This window comes from Mobula birostris, chromosome 2, assembly GCF_030028105.1.
Source record: "Mobula birostris isolate sMobBir1 chromosome 2, sMobBir1.hap1, whole genome shotgun sequence".
NCBI classification, from domain to species: domain Eukaryota; kingdom Metazoa; phylum Chordata; class Chondrichthyes; order Myliobatiformes; family Myliobatidae; genus Mobula; species Mobula birostris.
In genome coordinates, this window is record NC_092371.1 from 2,501,285 (window position 1) to 2,516,444 (window position 15,160).

The window sequence follows — 15,160 nt, forward strand, 5'->3', positions numbered from 1 at the left end:
AGTCAGCTGATCGGTAGCAGAAGCTGTTGAAAGGTTTCTACACAGTCTCAGCTAATGAATTTCTGTCCAATTTGTTCGCTTCCGTACCACTTGGAGCTGACGACGCCTGGATGCAGGAATGTACACACATGGAATAATTCTCAGTAGGGGTGCGTCAACTTAAACACAGCAGGCCGGCAACTAAATTTCTGCAAACCGAGCCGATGAACTATACACAGCCGCTACCTTCTGCAATTATCAATGCTATATGGCCGGTGAACCTCACTCAATCCAGCGGAACACCTGACCTCGTGGCGCAATGGTAGCGCGTCTGACTCCAGATCAGAAGGTTGCGTGTTCGAATCATGTCGAGGTCACATGCGCTGCCTTCGGATTTTGTCACCAAAATGTTTGCTGCGTGTTCGCTCAGTTGTTCTTTCCGGATTTCGACGCACTTTACCCTTCGGAAAACAACTAGCAGAAGTGGAGCTGTGTGGCTAATTTTAACAATGTCATGCCGTGTCGAAAATTAAATACTGTGTCGAGAAACAAAATCGTCTTTTCTTTTATTGCAAAACCTTCAGTTGCTGTGATTTTGAAATAATAAAGAAAGATAATGGTGGGAACATTCAGTAGGTCATTCAGCATCAGTGGAAAGGAGCTACATTTCAGCACATTCCACGTTCCCACCGTCTCCTCGTTATTATGAAAGGTCACCACCCTGACACAGCGGTGTCAGGAAAACATCCTCTGCCTCAACGGCGCAGAAACACAGGAGCTGGCTGTGGGCTGCAGGAGGAACGGAGACAGGCGAACCCCTATTGACATCAATGGAGAGGGTGAACAGCTTTAAGTTCCTCAGCAGACACATCACCGAGGATCTCACATGGCTATGTGATGAAAAAGGCACAACAACGCTTCTTTCACCTCAGACGGTTGAAGAAGTTTGGTATAGGCCCACAAATCCTAAAAACTTTCTACAGGGGCACAACTGAGAGCATCCTGACTGGCTGCATCACTGCCTGGGTATGGGAACTGTACCTTCCTCAATCGCAGGACTCTGCAGAGTGGTGCGGCTAGCCAGTCTGTAGATGTGAACTTCCCACTATTCAGGATATTTACAAAGACAGGTGTGTAGAAAGGGCCAGAAGGGTCATTGGGGACCAGAGTCACCCCAACCACAAACTGATCCAGCTGCTACCATCCGGGAAACAGTACCATAGCAGAAAAGCCAGGACCAACAGGCCCCGGGACATCACACTGATTAATTCATGCTGATACAATTGTATATCTATGTTATATTGATTGTCCTTTTGTATATGCTATTTATTATAAATTACTATAAATTTCATATTTAGACAGAATCATAAGGCAAAGAATTTTACTCCTTAGGTAGATGAAGGATGCAAGTAATAAAGTCAATGCAATTCAATCTTCCTTCGTAAAGCCGATGGAAGCCTCCGCCTGCCCAATAGCAGATTTTTCAATGTAACATAGCACATAGAACAGGACAGCACAGCACAGGCCCTTCGGTCCAAAACGACTAGCTCAAAATTATCCTATTCTAAGATCAATCGAAGTCTCCCCTCCCACAGAGCCCTCCAATGTTCATATTTTGACCAGATCGAGGAAGGTTTTAAAGTTTCGTCAGAGAGGAACGGGTTCTGAAAAAATGCAAAATTTGCAGTGAGTGAATGAAAAGAAAAGAGAAGTCAAAGCCAAAGTTAAGGCAAAGGAGAGAGCATACAAGGAAGCAAAAATTAGTTGGAAGGCAGAGGATTGGGAAGTTTTTAAAAGCTTACAAAAGGAAACTAAGAGGGTCATTAAGAGGGAAAAGATGAACTATGAAAGGAAGATAGCAAATAATATCAAAGAGGATACTAAAAGCTTTTTCAAGTATATAAAGAGTAAAAGGCAGGTGAGAGTAGATATAGGACCGATAGAAAATGATGCTGGAGAAATTGTAATGGGAGATAAGGAGATGGCGGAGGAACCGAACGAGTATTTTGCATCAGTCTTCACTGAGAAAGACATCAGCAGTATACTGGACACTCAAGGGTCGCAGGGAAGAGAAGTGTGCACAGTCACTATTACGACAGAGAAAGTACTCAGGAAGCTGAATAGTCTAAAGGTAGATAAATCTCCTGGACTAGATGGATGCACCTTCGTGTTCTGAAGGTAGCTGTGGAGATTGAGGAGGCATTAGCGATGATCTTTCTAAAGTCGATAGATCCTGGCATGGTTCCGGAGGACTGGAAGATTGCAAATGTCACTCCGCGATTTAAGAAGGGGGCAAGGAAGCAAAAAGGAAATTATAGATCTGTTAGCTTGACCTCGATGATTGGGAAGTTGTTGGAGTCGATTGTCAAGGATGAGGTTACGGAGTACCTGGAGGCATATGACAAGATAGGCAGAACTTATCATGGTTTCCTTAAAGGAAAATCCTGCCTGACAAACCTATTACAATATTTTGAGGAAATAACAAGTAGGCTAGACAAGGGAGATGCAGTGGATGTTGTATATTTGGATTTTCAGAAGACCTTTGACAAGGTACCACACATGAGGCTACTTAACAAGATAAGAGCCCATGGAATTACGGGAAAGTTACATATGTGGATAGAGCGTTGGCTGATTGGCAGGAAACAGAGAGTGGGAATAAAGGGATCCTATTCTGGTTGGCTGCCGGTTACCAGTGGTGTTCCACAGAGGTACGTGTTGGGGCCGCTTCTTTTTACATTGTACATCAACGATTTGGATTATGGAATAGATAGCTTTGTGGCTAAGTTTGCTGACGATACAAAGATAGGTGGAGGGGCCGGTAGCGCTGAGGAAACGGAGAGTCTGCAGAGAGACTTGGATAGATTGGAAGAATGGGCAAAGAAGTGGCAAATGAAATGAAATGTTGGAGAGTGTATGGTTATGCACTTTGGCAGATGAAATAAACGGGCAGACTTTAAGTGGGGAGAGAATTCAAAGTTCTGAGATGCAACGGGACTTGGGAGTCCTCGTGCAGGATAACCTTAAGGTTAACCTTCAGGTTGAGTCGGTGGTGATAAAGGCGAATGTAATGTAGGCATTTGTTTCTAGAGGAATAGAGACTAGGAGCAGGGATGTGATATTGAGGCTCTATAAGGCGCTGGTGAGACCTCACTTGGAGTATTGTGGACAGTTTTGGTCTCCTTATTTAAGAAAGGATGTGCTGACCTTGGAGAGGGTACAGAGAAGATTCACTAGAATGATTCCGGGAATGAGAAGGTTAACATATGAGGGACGTTTGTCCGCTCTTGGACTGTATTCCTTGGAGTTTAGAAGAATGAGGGGGGTCCACATGGAAACATTTCGAATGTTCAAAGGCATGGACAGAGTGGATGCGGCAAAGTTGTTTCCCATGATGGGGGAGTCTAGTACGAGAGGGCATGACTTAAGGATTGAAGGGCGCCCATTCAGAACAGAGATGCGAAGACATTTTTTTAGCCAGAAGATGGTGAATCTATGGAATTTGTTGGCACGGGTGGCAGTGGAGGCCAAGTGATTGGGTGTATTTAAGGCAGAGATTGATAGGTATCTGAGTAGCCAGGGCATCAAAGGCTATGGTGAGAAGGCGGGGGAGTGGGACTAAATGGGAGAATGAATCAGTTCATGATAAAATGGCGGAGCAGAATCGATTGGCCGAACGGCCGACTTCTGCTCCTTTGTCTTATGGTCTTATGGTCTTATGGTCTAGTTCTCTGAGTGGAGGCCTGTGACTAGTGGTGTGCCACAGGGATCAGTACTGGGTCCATTGTTATTTGTCATCTATATCAATGATCTGGATGATAATATGGTAAATTGGATCAGCAAATTTGCTAATGATACAAAGATTGGCAGTGTAGTGGACAGTGAGGAAGGTTTTCAAAGTTTGCAGAGGGATTTGGACCAGCTGGAAAAATGGGTTGGAAAATGGCAGATGGGGTTTAATACAGACAAATGAGGTATTGCACTTTGGAAGGACAAATCAAGGTAAAACATACAAGATAAATAGTAGGGCACTGAGGAGAGCAGTAGAACAGAGGGATCTGGGAATACAAATACAAAATTCCCTAAAATTGGCGTCACAGGTAGATAGGGTCGTAAATAGAGCTTCTGGCACATTGGCCTTTATAAATCAATGTATTGAGTATAAGAGTTGGAATTTTATGATGAGGTTGTATAAGGCATTGGTGAGGCCGAATTTGGAGTATTGTATACAGTTTCGGTCACCAAATTACAGGAACGATATTAATAAGGTTGAAAGCGTGCTGGGAAGGTTTACAAGGATGTTGTCGGGACTTGAGAAACTCAGTTACAGAGAAAGGTGGAATAGGTTAGGACTTTAGTCCCTGGAACGTAGAAGAATGAGGGGAGATTTGATAGAGGTACAGTATATAAAATTATGATGGGTACAGATAGAGTGAATGCAAGCAGGCTTTTTCCACTGAGGCTAGGGGAGAAAAAAACCAGAGGACATGGGTGAAGGTGAAGGGGGAAAAGTTTAAAGGGAACATGGGGCGGGGGCTTCTTTACACAGAGGGTGGTGGGAGTGTGGAATGAGCTGCCAGATGAAGTGGTAAATGCGGGCTCACTTTTAACATTTAAGAAAAACTTGGACAGGTACATGGATGAGAGGTGTATGGACGGATATGGTCCATGTGCAGGTCAGTGGGTCTAGGCAGAAAAATGGTTCGGCACAGCCAAGAAGAGTGAAAAGGGCTGTTTCTTTGCTGTAATGTTCTATGGTTCTAAAAGTATTTGGCCATTTTGACTTCACTGACAATCTCTGAATACACGATTGCTCGTGAGCTCAAAAAGCTCCTCGCGTGTTTTAGGTGAAATATATGAAGGGGTGCCTAATCCTGCATTTTCAAATTTCTGTATGTGAGCCTTCAAAAACGGGTTAAACTCACTTATTACCTCTAGAATGCCCCTGTCAATGCCATTATCAGGCCTGCCAAATATGCCACTGGAGCCTCGGATAGCCAGTCCCCTCTCGACCAAAAACTTCACAACCGCCACCACTCTTCTTAATACGTCGGTCCAGTAGGCACACTCTGACTCGAACTGTTTTTGCAGTTCTGTATCTATTCTTCCGCTGTCAGACGCTAGTGTAACGTAGGTCAGTATCGTTTTCCTGTGGTGTTCGCTATTTTCATGCTCTCCTATGCGCTCAGCGGCATGTTTCCAGTCGCTAAAGCCAGTTTCGAAGATGTACTGACAGTTACAGGGCGGTGGTCCTGTGCTAACGCTGGTGCTAGCGCTAACTGTTGAACAAGTCTCCGTTTGTCCACCGGTCTCAGATTGTGACAAGAGCGACGATACCGCTGCATCATCGAGAACAGGTTTAAAAAATTCTCTCAATTTCAATGTCTTTTTTAACGGTTCTTTCTCACGGTCCTCTCCTTGCTGTTTCTTTTTTCTTTTCTGTGCTCCACTCTCGTAATTTTTTCGTCCTCCATGATGAAAACTACCAGTTTTGGGCCCCTAACAGCTCTGGCCCCAGCAGCTCAGCCTCGCCCAGCCTAAAGTCCGGCCCTGACAACGGCACTACGAAGACGGCTATGTAAAGATACACACCATGGAACCCAGCTGGGCAGAAAAGAGGAAAGGGAAATATACAATTTCAGTCAGCTGATGTAAAGCAGAAGCTGTTGAAAGGTTGCTACACAGTCTCAGATAATGAATTTCTGTCCAACTTGTTCGCTTCCGTACCACTTGGAGCTGACGACGCCTGGATGCAGGAATGTACACACAAGGAATAATTCTCAGTAGTGGTGCGTCAACTTAAACACAGCAGGTCGGCAACTGAAGTTCTGCAAACTGAGCCGGTGAACTATAAACAACAGCTACCTTCTGCAATTATCAATGCTATATGGCCGGTGAACCTCACTCAATCCGGCAGTACGCCCGACCTCGTGGCGCAATGGTAGCGCGTCTGACTCCAGATCAGAAGGTTGCGTGTTCGAATCACGTCGAGGTCACAAGCGCTGCGCCGGATTTTGTCATGAAAATGTTTGCTGAGTGTCCGCTCAGTTGTTCTTTCCGGAATCAACGCACTTTACCCTTCGGGAAACAGCTGGCGGAAGTAGAGCTGTGTGGCTAATTTTAACAATGTAATGCCGTGTCGAAAATGAAATATGGCGTCGAGAAACAAAATCGTCTTTTCTTTTACTGCAAAACCTGCAATTGCTGGGAATTGGAAATAAAAAATGAAAATAGTGGAAACATTCAGTAGGTCATTCAGCATCGGTGGAAAGGAGCTACATTTCCAGCACGTTCCGCATTCCCACCGTCTCTACGTTGTTATAAGAGGTCACCACCCTGTCACGGTGGTGTCAAGAAAACAACCTCTCCCTCAATACAAAGGAGCTGGTTGTGGGCTACAGAAGGAACGGAGTCAGGCTAACCCCTATTGACATCAACGGATCTGGGGTTGAGAAGGTGAACAGCTTTTAGTTCCTCGGCATCCACGTTACCGAGGACCTCACGTGGTCTGTACACACTAGCTGTGTGGTGAAAAGGCCACAACAGCGCATTTTCACTTCAGACAATTGAAGAAGTTTGGTATGGGCCCACAAATCCTGAGAATTTTCTACAGGGTCACAACTGAGAGCATCCTGACTGGCTGCATCAGTGCCTGGTATGGGAACTGTACTTCCCTCAATACTAGGACTCTGCAGAGAGTGGTGCGGACAGCCCAGCACATCTGTAGATGTGAACTTCCCACTATTCACGACATATACTGTACACAGAGAAAGGGCCCGTGGGATCATTGGGGACCCAAATCACCCCAACCACAAACTGATCCTGTCATGGTCCGGTCCGTGGACTCAGCACCCCGGGTCTTCCAGCTGTCCCTCGTTTGGGTGAGTTAATCATAGGCACCTGATTCCCATCTTTGGGCTTGGAATATAAGTAGCCTTGGGGTTGAGTGTGGGCTTCTTGTTTGTCTTGTCAGTCCCCCTTGGAGCAACCTGCTGATGGAAGGCTAGTGAAAATATTTGAGATCTCTAGGACTGGTTGGAGGACCACTGCTTCATGAAGCCTTGTTGCCACTCGTTGGAGTGGTCTTTGCGGTATGGATTTGGCTGTTTCCTGGGCCAGCTGAGTGGCTGCCAGCCACTCCGAGCTAGGTAGAGATCCAGCTATTTCTGTAGCCAGCTGAGGTTGCTGGCCGAACTGAGAATTGGAGCTACCCTGGAGCAGAAATGGAACTGTCTGTTGTTCTTTGGTGTTTGTCTCTTCTTGTCCTCGCCTCCGTGGGGTAAGCGAAGCCGTTTTGTCATTGCCCTGCGGGGGAAATCTGTCTGTCTTGTCCTCGCCTCCGTGAAGTAAGTCAAGCCGTTCTGCCGTTGCCCTGCGGGGGATCTGTCTTGTCTTGTCCTCGCTTCTGTGGGGTAAGTCTGACCGTTCTGCTGTTACCTGACGGAGGGACCTGTCCCACCTTGGTGTGGAGATGAAGTGGAGTCCCAGCTTGTCTTAGGATAAGTCACGGCTCTATGTCTATGTTCTGTCCTGTCTCATGTTAGTGTCGGATTAAGATGTTGATGTTCGTTTCCCAGTCTGTCTCTGAGCTCCAAGAACCCAAGCCTCGACGATCCCGCAGCCAAACTCCAAGGACCCAAGCCTCGAAGATCCCGCAGCCAAGCTCCAAGGACCCAAGCCTCGAGGATCCCGCAGCCAAGCTCCAAGGACCCAAGCCTCGGGGACCCCGCAGCCAAGCTCCAAGAACCCAAGCCTCGAGGACCCCAAGCAAAGCTCTAAGAACCCAAGTCTCGAGGATCCCAAAGCCAAGCTCTAAGAACCCAAGCCTCGGGGACCCCAAGCCAAGATCCAAGAACACAAACCTCGACCATCCCAAGCCAAGCTTCAAGTATCCAAACCTCGAGGATCCCAAGCCAAGGTCAAGACCCAAGACCCCAGCCTGCAGCCATGTCATGTCCTTGCCTGGTTCTGTGGTCCGAGCCCGAGGCAAGACCGAGGTTCTGGGTCCTTGTCCAGTCTTGGGCTCGGAGTCCAAGCCTTGTCTTGTCTCCAAGCTGAGGCCTCTAGACCGCAGCCATGTGCTGTCCTGAAGCCATGTCATGTTCTTGCCTGGTTCTGGGGTACGAACCCGAGGCAAGACCCAGGTTCTGGGTTCTTGTCCAGTCTCGGGCTAGGAGTCGAAGCCTTGCCTCCTAGTCCATGGTTTCTAGTCCTGGTCCCGCTTTCCCTAGCCCAAGTCTGCGTTCTTGTCCCTGCTGCTGGTCTGAGTCCTGTCACGTCCCTACTCTAGTTAAGTCCTGTTCCTTGTACTACAGTGTCTTTGTCTTGCATTTGGGTCCGTTCCCAGCACCCCATTGTGACAGATCCAGCTACGACCATCCGGAAAAAGGTACCGCAACATAAATGCCAGGACCAGTAGGCTCCAGGACATCAAAATGATTAATTCATTCCGATACAATTGTATATCTATGTTATATTGATTGTCCTTTTGTATATGCTATTTATTATAAATTGCTATAAATTTCATATTTAGACGGAGTCATAAGGCAAGGTGTTTCACTCCTTAGGTAGATGAATGAAGGATGCAAGTAATAAAGTCAATGCAATTCAATCTTCCTTCCTAAGGCCGATGGAAGCCACCGCCCGCCGAATAGCAGATTGTTCAATGTAACATAGCACATAGAACAGGACAGCACAGCACAGGCCCTTCGGTCCAAAACGATTAGCTCAATATTTATCCTTTTCTAAGATCAATCGAAGTCTCCCCTCCCACAGAGCCCTCCAATGTTCACAATTTCACCAGATCGAGGAATGGTTTAAGGCTTCGTCAGAGAGGAACGGGTTCTGAAAAAATGCAAAATTTGCACTGGGTGAATGAAAAGAAAGATGTACCAACTCCTGTGCCAAATGCATGTTTGCACAGTATTTATCTTCCCTGCAGGTATCTTGGTCCCAGACTTCGGGTCCAGAGCTTTATTCATAATGCAACACGTCAAATTGGCTTTAAGGATATATGCGTTGTTCAATGTGTAGCCAGGTAAATTGGGAAGTTTATGTTGAGGATTATGGTGAATCGTCAGAAGAATTTCAGATTTCGGTCAAGATTGGTTAGTTGTTTGATATACCGGGGTAGAAAGAATCCTCACAAAGAAGACAATGGTAAATATTTCAATAAATGTAATAAAAGCAAGTCACAGATTTGTCCAAAGATTGCACTTCAATCTGAAGTAATGCGAAAACAATGCTTACGTGTCGATAATGGAAAATCGAGAAAGGCAGTGAGTCCAAATGCGCGGCCGCACCTCTGGAAAGGGGATGCGAAACGGGTGATTGGTTCAGTAGTCTGACAGCACTGAATTGAAAGCTGTTCTCAAGACTGGTCGTCTGGACTTTCAAGCTCCTGTACATTCTCCCTAAATATATGTGGCCCCCTGGCCGGCCTCAGGGTCGCTCAGCTCGCTGTCGCCTAGGAAAACAACCCTCGGCCCCGCCAAACTGGGTAATAGTTTGTGTGGATGCTGTGTGATGTACCCCACCCCGCCCAAATAACAGACAATACACCAGATACGATTAAATGATTTACAGTTTATAGATGTTACCGGAACTATATAATTAATAGAGAATAAAATATAAAATGAAAATAAAAGGCGCCACACTTATCAAACTTCAATCTCTTCGTGCACAAACAGTTGGAGCTCGGAACCCTCCTTCTTCACCCTGCAACCCCTCGGACCACCTCGACCTGCCGTCAGGGACCAACAACGGTGGTCGACCAGACGCTCTACACGAGTCCATCTCAGTCTCCGGTCCTCGCCGAACACCCCGGACCTCGGACTCCTACTCGGGGTCCGACCCCGTTAGCGGACTCACAGCACCTGGTCCATCTTCTGTTCCGTTCTCCCGCCTTCTCCCCAAAAAACCCGCGCGTCAGAATATCTTACAGACAGACAGAAACCATAGCAACTATCCCAATTGGTTCGTAACACCCTCTTATCAGTAACATAATCCAAACAAACTACTAGCGGGAGGACTTTCTCAGCAGTTAACATAACAAAGAAGCGATTTCAATTATAACATAACAAAGATGCCATTTTAATTAGACTACGCAGTTAACATAAAAGAAGACACCCCTTACATGTAGAAGAAAAATTGGGATGGCTATATTGACAGGCATCCTTTAATATCAAAAAGCACACACGAGGAAACGCCGCTCGATAAAATTTGGAGGCATTTATCTTTTCCGACTGTCCTCATTGACGTCGAAGGAGGGTAGGAAAGCGCCACTAGCCCTTAATTAGATTCTGCTTAGGAAACGATACTGTAGGTTGTTTCCCTCTCTCTCCCATAGACGGTGATGACTGTCGATCCGAAAATTCCTATCCACCTCTATGCTATCCAATGGAAAAGATCTTAGAAGGTATGTCCTGTAAAGCAGATTCAAAGACAAGCTGGAAGGGATCTCATATGAACCTGGAGCTTGTTATACGAAAGATTATTTTTATTGACAGCAATGTGTTATCTTCTCTAAAAATATTCAAAGTAGGCATAATGCATATATTCTTTTTATCTTGAAATGAACATGTTTAATCTTTGAATCATTTTCTGAGATCCATGCAGAAGCAGTGTCGGAAGATCTTCACTAAGGCGGCTTTGACTATCAGAATTCTCACCCTGTAGATATTCTGCTCTGTCAGAGCGGAGGGGATCTGAGCTTCTGTGGGGTCTTTCATACTGGAGACACACACTGTCGCAGAAATGGTCCTGTGGGAAATATGTCGCTGTCGGGATCGAGTGTCTGAGAGTCCGATGCACTGCCTGAGGGACAGTACTCGGTCATCTATGAGACGTTCCCTCTGCGGAGTGTGCCTGGTCTGTGGGAACTGTGGGAAGCCCTCCTTGGTGCTTACCTATGTTCACATTGCTCAGTGAATAGAACAGAGAAGAAACAGAATCTGCGTCCTTATCAATGTGCTCCTGCTGTGCTACATCATGACTTCCTCTTTGATGATAGTGACCACAGTTTACTTTTCAATCAATCGCTAATATAACGTGATGAGATTTGGGATTTGTGAGCTACTGTCTCCCTGCCCTGACAATCTCTTTCTCCAAATCGGCATCGAACTTGACTGCAGTTCCCAGAGTTCCCCAACTATGCCTGCGTAAATAGCAGTCAAAGGGATGTGACCCCTTCAGACTTCCCCATCCCGTCGTCGAGCTGCGTTCTTAGCTGCCTATACCTGGAACAGGTAAAACGATGGGGAATGTCCCCTCTCCCTCCGACCCGATCGCTTCTCCACCGCCTGCCCACACCCAGTACGGCCTGGAAACATCCACTATTGATATTTTTAGTCGCCTTATGTTGGTTTTTAAAAGACTCTCAATCCTCTAACTTCCCACTGATATGCCCTCTCTTTGGCTTTTATGTTCGCTTTGACTTTTCTTGTTTGGCACGTTTGTGTCATCTTCCCTTCAGAATATTTCTTCCTCTTTGAGATGTGCCTGTGAATAGCTTCCAGTAATTTCCGCTATTGCTGTTCTGCCATCATCCCTGCCAGTGTTCTTTTCCAATCAATTCTGGCCAACTCTCTCTCATGCGAAAAAAGGGCTAGTGTTTCCCAGCATAAATGACAAATAAACTTCTCGGGTTTCTAGCAGGGTACAGGTATCGGTTATCAACAACGTTTCGAAGTCAAACTCTGCCATCTTCTTCAGAGATTATGCGTGGGCATGTCAAGTCCGGTGGTATTTATACCCCGGTAGTCCGTCCCTCCTAATTATTTAGTCCTCATCAAATCAGGTTTACGTTCTTACACCCTGCTTACAAGCGAATTCCAGTTCTTCTCCTCTAGTTTCAATTTCATTGTCTTTCTTTACCAGGTGGACCCTGAAGCCATTGGCGCGGCACCGTTGTTTTGCACCGTCGAGGTCAATCCTATGGTCTTTGCGAACGCAACCTTCGGCTACGGCCGATTTCTCCGGTAACCCAAACGGATACACCTCCTGTGCTCCTTGATGCGGATTCCGACGGTGCGTCCCGCCTGGTCTATATATGCTGCTCCGCATTCACGGAGAATCCTGTAAAAGCCAACCCACCGGAGACCAAGGTGATCGTTCACTCGCATAGCTTGTGACTTGGGCTCTTTAATGGGATGGTGCTAATCCGGTATTTCTTCATGATCCTCGCGATCCCTCCGGAAACCGTGGAAATATAGGGAAGACAGGCAGTAGCGTCGGGTTCCTTTTCGTTGTTGGGGTTCCTGGTTCTTCTGTCGGCCTTTTTAAGTGTCGGATTGGTTTACTTCACCTTGTACCCATTCTGGAGGAACGTCGTGCGTAATCGTCTTATTCCCTCGGGGAGCCTCTCGGGATCCGAAATAGTTTTCGCTCGGTTAATCAAAGTAGAAAGAACCGCTCTTCGTTAGGAGACGTGATGGTGGTTGTTACAGTTGAGGTATATGTCCATGTAACAGAGTTTCCGATAGACGCCATGTCCGAGGCTACCATCCGGTTCCGGTATTAGAATGTCCAGGAGCGAACGGCAATCATTCTTCTCCATCTCCTTCGTAAACTGAATGTCTTAAATGTATGCTGTACTAATCAATCAGGTAGCAAGGACTACGGGATGTAAATACCACTTTACCTGACATGCCCAGGCATCATCCTTGAAGAAGATGGCAAAGTTTGTCATCGATACGTCGGTTATGATCGATACCTGCTCCCAGCTGGAAGACCGAAAAGGGTTTATTCGGCTTCTCTCGTGCCTCAGCAAATTTCTTTACTCCACTGTAATACTGATACATTTGACTTTTGTTTCTCCTTCTCAAATTTCATGGTGAATTCGATCATATTACGATCACTTTCCCCGAAGGGTTCTTTTGCCTGAAGCTCTAATCAACTCTGGTTCATTGCACAACACCAAATCGAAAATAGCTAATCCTCTTGTTGGCTCAACCACGCCACCTCGTGGGTACTCTCGAAACGCCGCCTCCTGGAATCCAGCACCACCCTGATGTTCGCAATCTACCTGCATACGTCAGTACCCCGTTACTATTGTAACATTGCTATCCTCGGTTGTAATTTGTAGGCCAGATGTTTACAACTTGTCTGTATACAATTTATAAAATTGCAGTTCCTTAGCTCTATCCACAATGGTTTAACAACTTCCGACCACTAATTCTCTAATGATTCGGTTTCATTTTTTTTAACAGGGAAACACTCCCCCCCCACCTCGCTCCCTCTCTGCCTATCTGCGTACCGTTTCGATAAATTTGTATCCAAATACAAGAGGCTGCTTGTTGACTACGGAGCAAATAAAATCACACGGGAGCCATCAGTGACAGGTTCCAAACTCCTGTGTGTGCCTAAGATGGAAATGATCATTTCGTCATGTGAAAAAATGATGATAACGGCGGGACTGCGAAATCCTGCTGAAATAAACTGGAAAACCAAGACTTAATAGTGGACTGCCACACATTTGTCCATCAGCCGAGCCTGTTTGCACCTACGCATTTGCGTCTGCAGAGGTACAGTATGTACTCCGTCAGTCAGCTCGGATTGGCAACAACAACTCCTGCACAATCTCGTTCAGCACAGTGTACCACAAGGCCATGTGCTCATCCCCCAGCTCTGCTCGCTTTATATTTATGACTGTGAGACTAAACACAGCTCCAATGCCATATTTATGATTTCCGACGACGTCACTGTCCAATGTAATAATAAATTAACTTCGAACTTCGTTTTGTACGTTCGTAGTGTGCAGACACGTGTGTGCGTGAGATGATGTCTTGAAATGCATCTGGGTGATTGGACGAGGAGGTGATAGATAAGAGCTATAGACAAGTAGTCACAGCGGGACCTCCGGAGACAAGTAAGTGGGTAACAGTCAGGAGGTGGAAGGGCAAGAATCAGATATTAGTCAGGAGGTGGAAGGGTAAGAATCAGATACCTGACATTTCCGCTGACAACAATCTTAACAACTCCACCGCAGTTGAACTGCACCAGACATTTCACATTCCGCTAGTGGTCCTGTGAGTTCCTTCCTCTTCCTGTGTGTGCAAGTAGGAGATGTCAATCCGAAAGGTAAAGGAAAAAAAACAGTACAGTGCAATCTGGGTGAGAGAGAGAGAGAGAGAGAGAGATTGATACGCACGGGGAAGGGAAGCGCTGATTGTTGGCGGTCTAAAGACTTAGGCACGATGAGAACACAATGGGATTAATTGTGTACAATGACTTTGCAATGGTCCAGTACTTCGTCCAGCCAGAGGTGGTCATAGACGTTTGAGAGTTTGTTGGGATGTTTTATATTTATGACTGTGAGACTAAACACAGCTCCAATGCCATATTTCAGATTTCAGATACATCAGGACAGTGGTGACACGCGGCGCATGTGGAAGGGTATTCAGGAAATCACCAACTACAGGATAACACCACCTCCCTGTGCTGGTGATGCCTCCCTCCCAGATGTGCTGAACAACCTCTACGCTCGTTTTGAGGCGGAAAATGATGTGGCGGCGAGGAAGACCACCCCTCCTCCAAATGACCAGGTGCTGTGTCTTACCATGGCCGATGTGAGGAGAATCCTGTGCAGGGTCAACCCAGGGAAGGCTGCTGGAGCAGACAATATTCCTGGCAGAGTGCTTAGAGGATGTGCAGACCAGCTAGCTGAGATTCTCACTGACATCTTCAACATCTCCCTGAGAAGCGCCGTCGTTCCTACGTGTTTCAAGGCCGCCACCATCGTCCCCGTGCCGAAGAAGTCTTCAGCGTCCTGCCTCAATGACTACTGTCCTATTGCACTCACATCCATCATCATGAAGTGTTTCGAGAGGCTCGTCATGAGGCACATCAAGACTCTGCTGCCCCCCTCATTGGACCCCCTGCAGTTCGCGTACCATCCCAACCATTCAACAGACGACGCCATTGCCATCACCCTCCACTTGGCCCTAACCCACCTGGACAAAAAAGACACGTACGTTCGAATGCTGTTCATAGATTTCAGTTCAGCATTCAACACAATCATTTCTCAGAAACTGATTGAAAAGCTGAGCCTGCTGGGCCTGAACACCTCCCTCTGCAACTTGATCCTAGACTTCCTGACTGGGAGACCTCAGTCAGTCCGGATTGGAAGCAACATCTCCAACACCATCACACTGAGCATGGGGGACCCCAGGGCTGTGTGCTCAGT

At 46.6% G+C, this 15,160-nt stretch overlaps 2 non-coding genes across 2 annotated transcripts; both read left to right on the forward strand.

Annotated features, from left to right (window-relative positions):
* The first annotated feature begins 284 nt into the window (after positions 1-284).
* On the forward strand, positions 285-356 carry trnaw-cca (transfer RNA tryptophan (anticodon CCA)). Its single transcript has one exon. It is a non-coding gene; the product is annotated as a tRNA-Trp (tRNA).
* A 5,544-nt stretch (positions 357-5,900) lies between these two features.
* On the forward strand, positions 5,901-5,972 carry trnaw-cca (transfer RNA tryptophan (anticodon CCA)). The gene has a single exon. It is a non-coding gene; the product is annotated as a tRNA-Trp (tRNA).
* Positions 5,973-15,160: the final 9,188 nt, after the last annotated feature.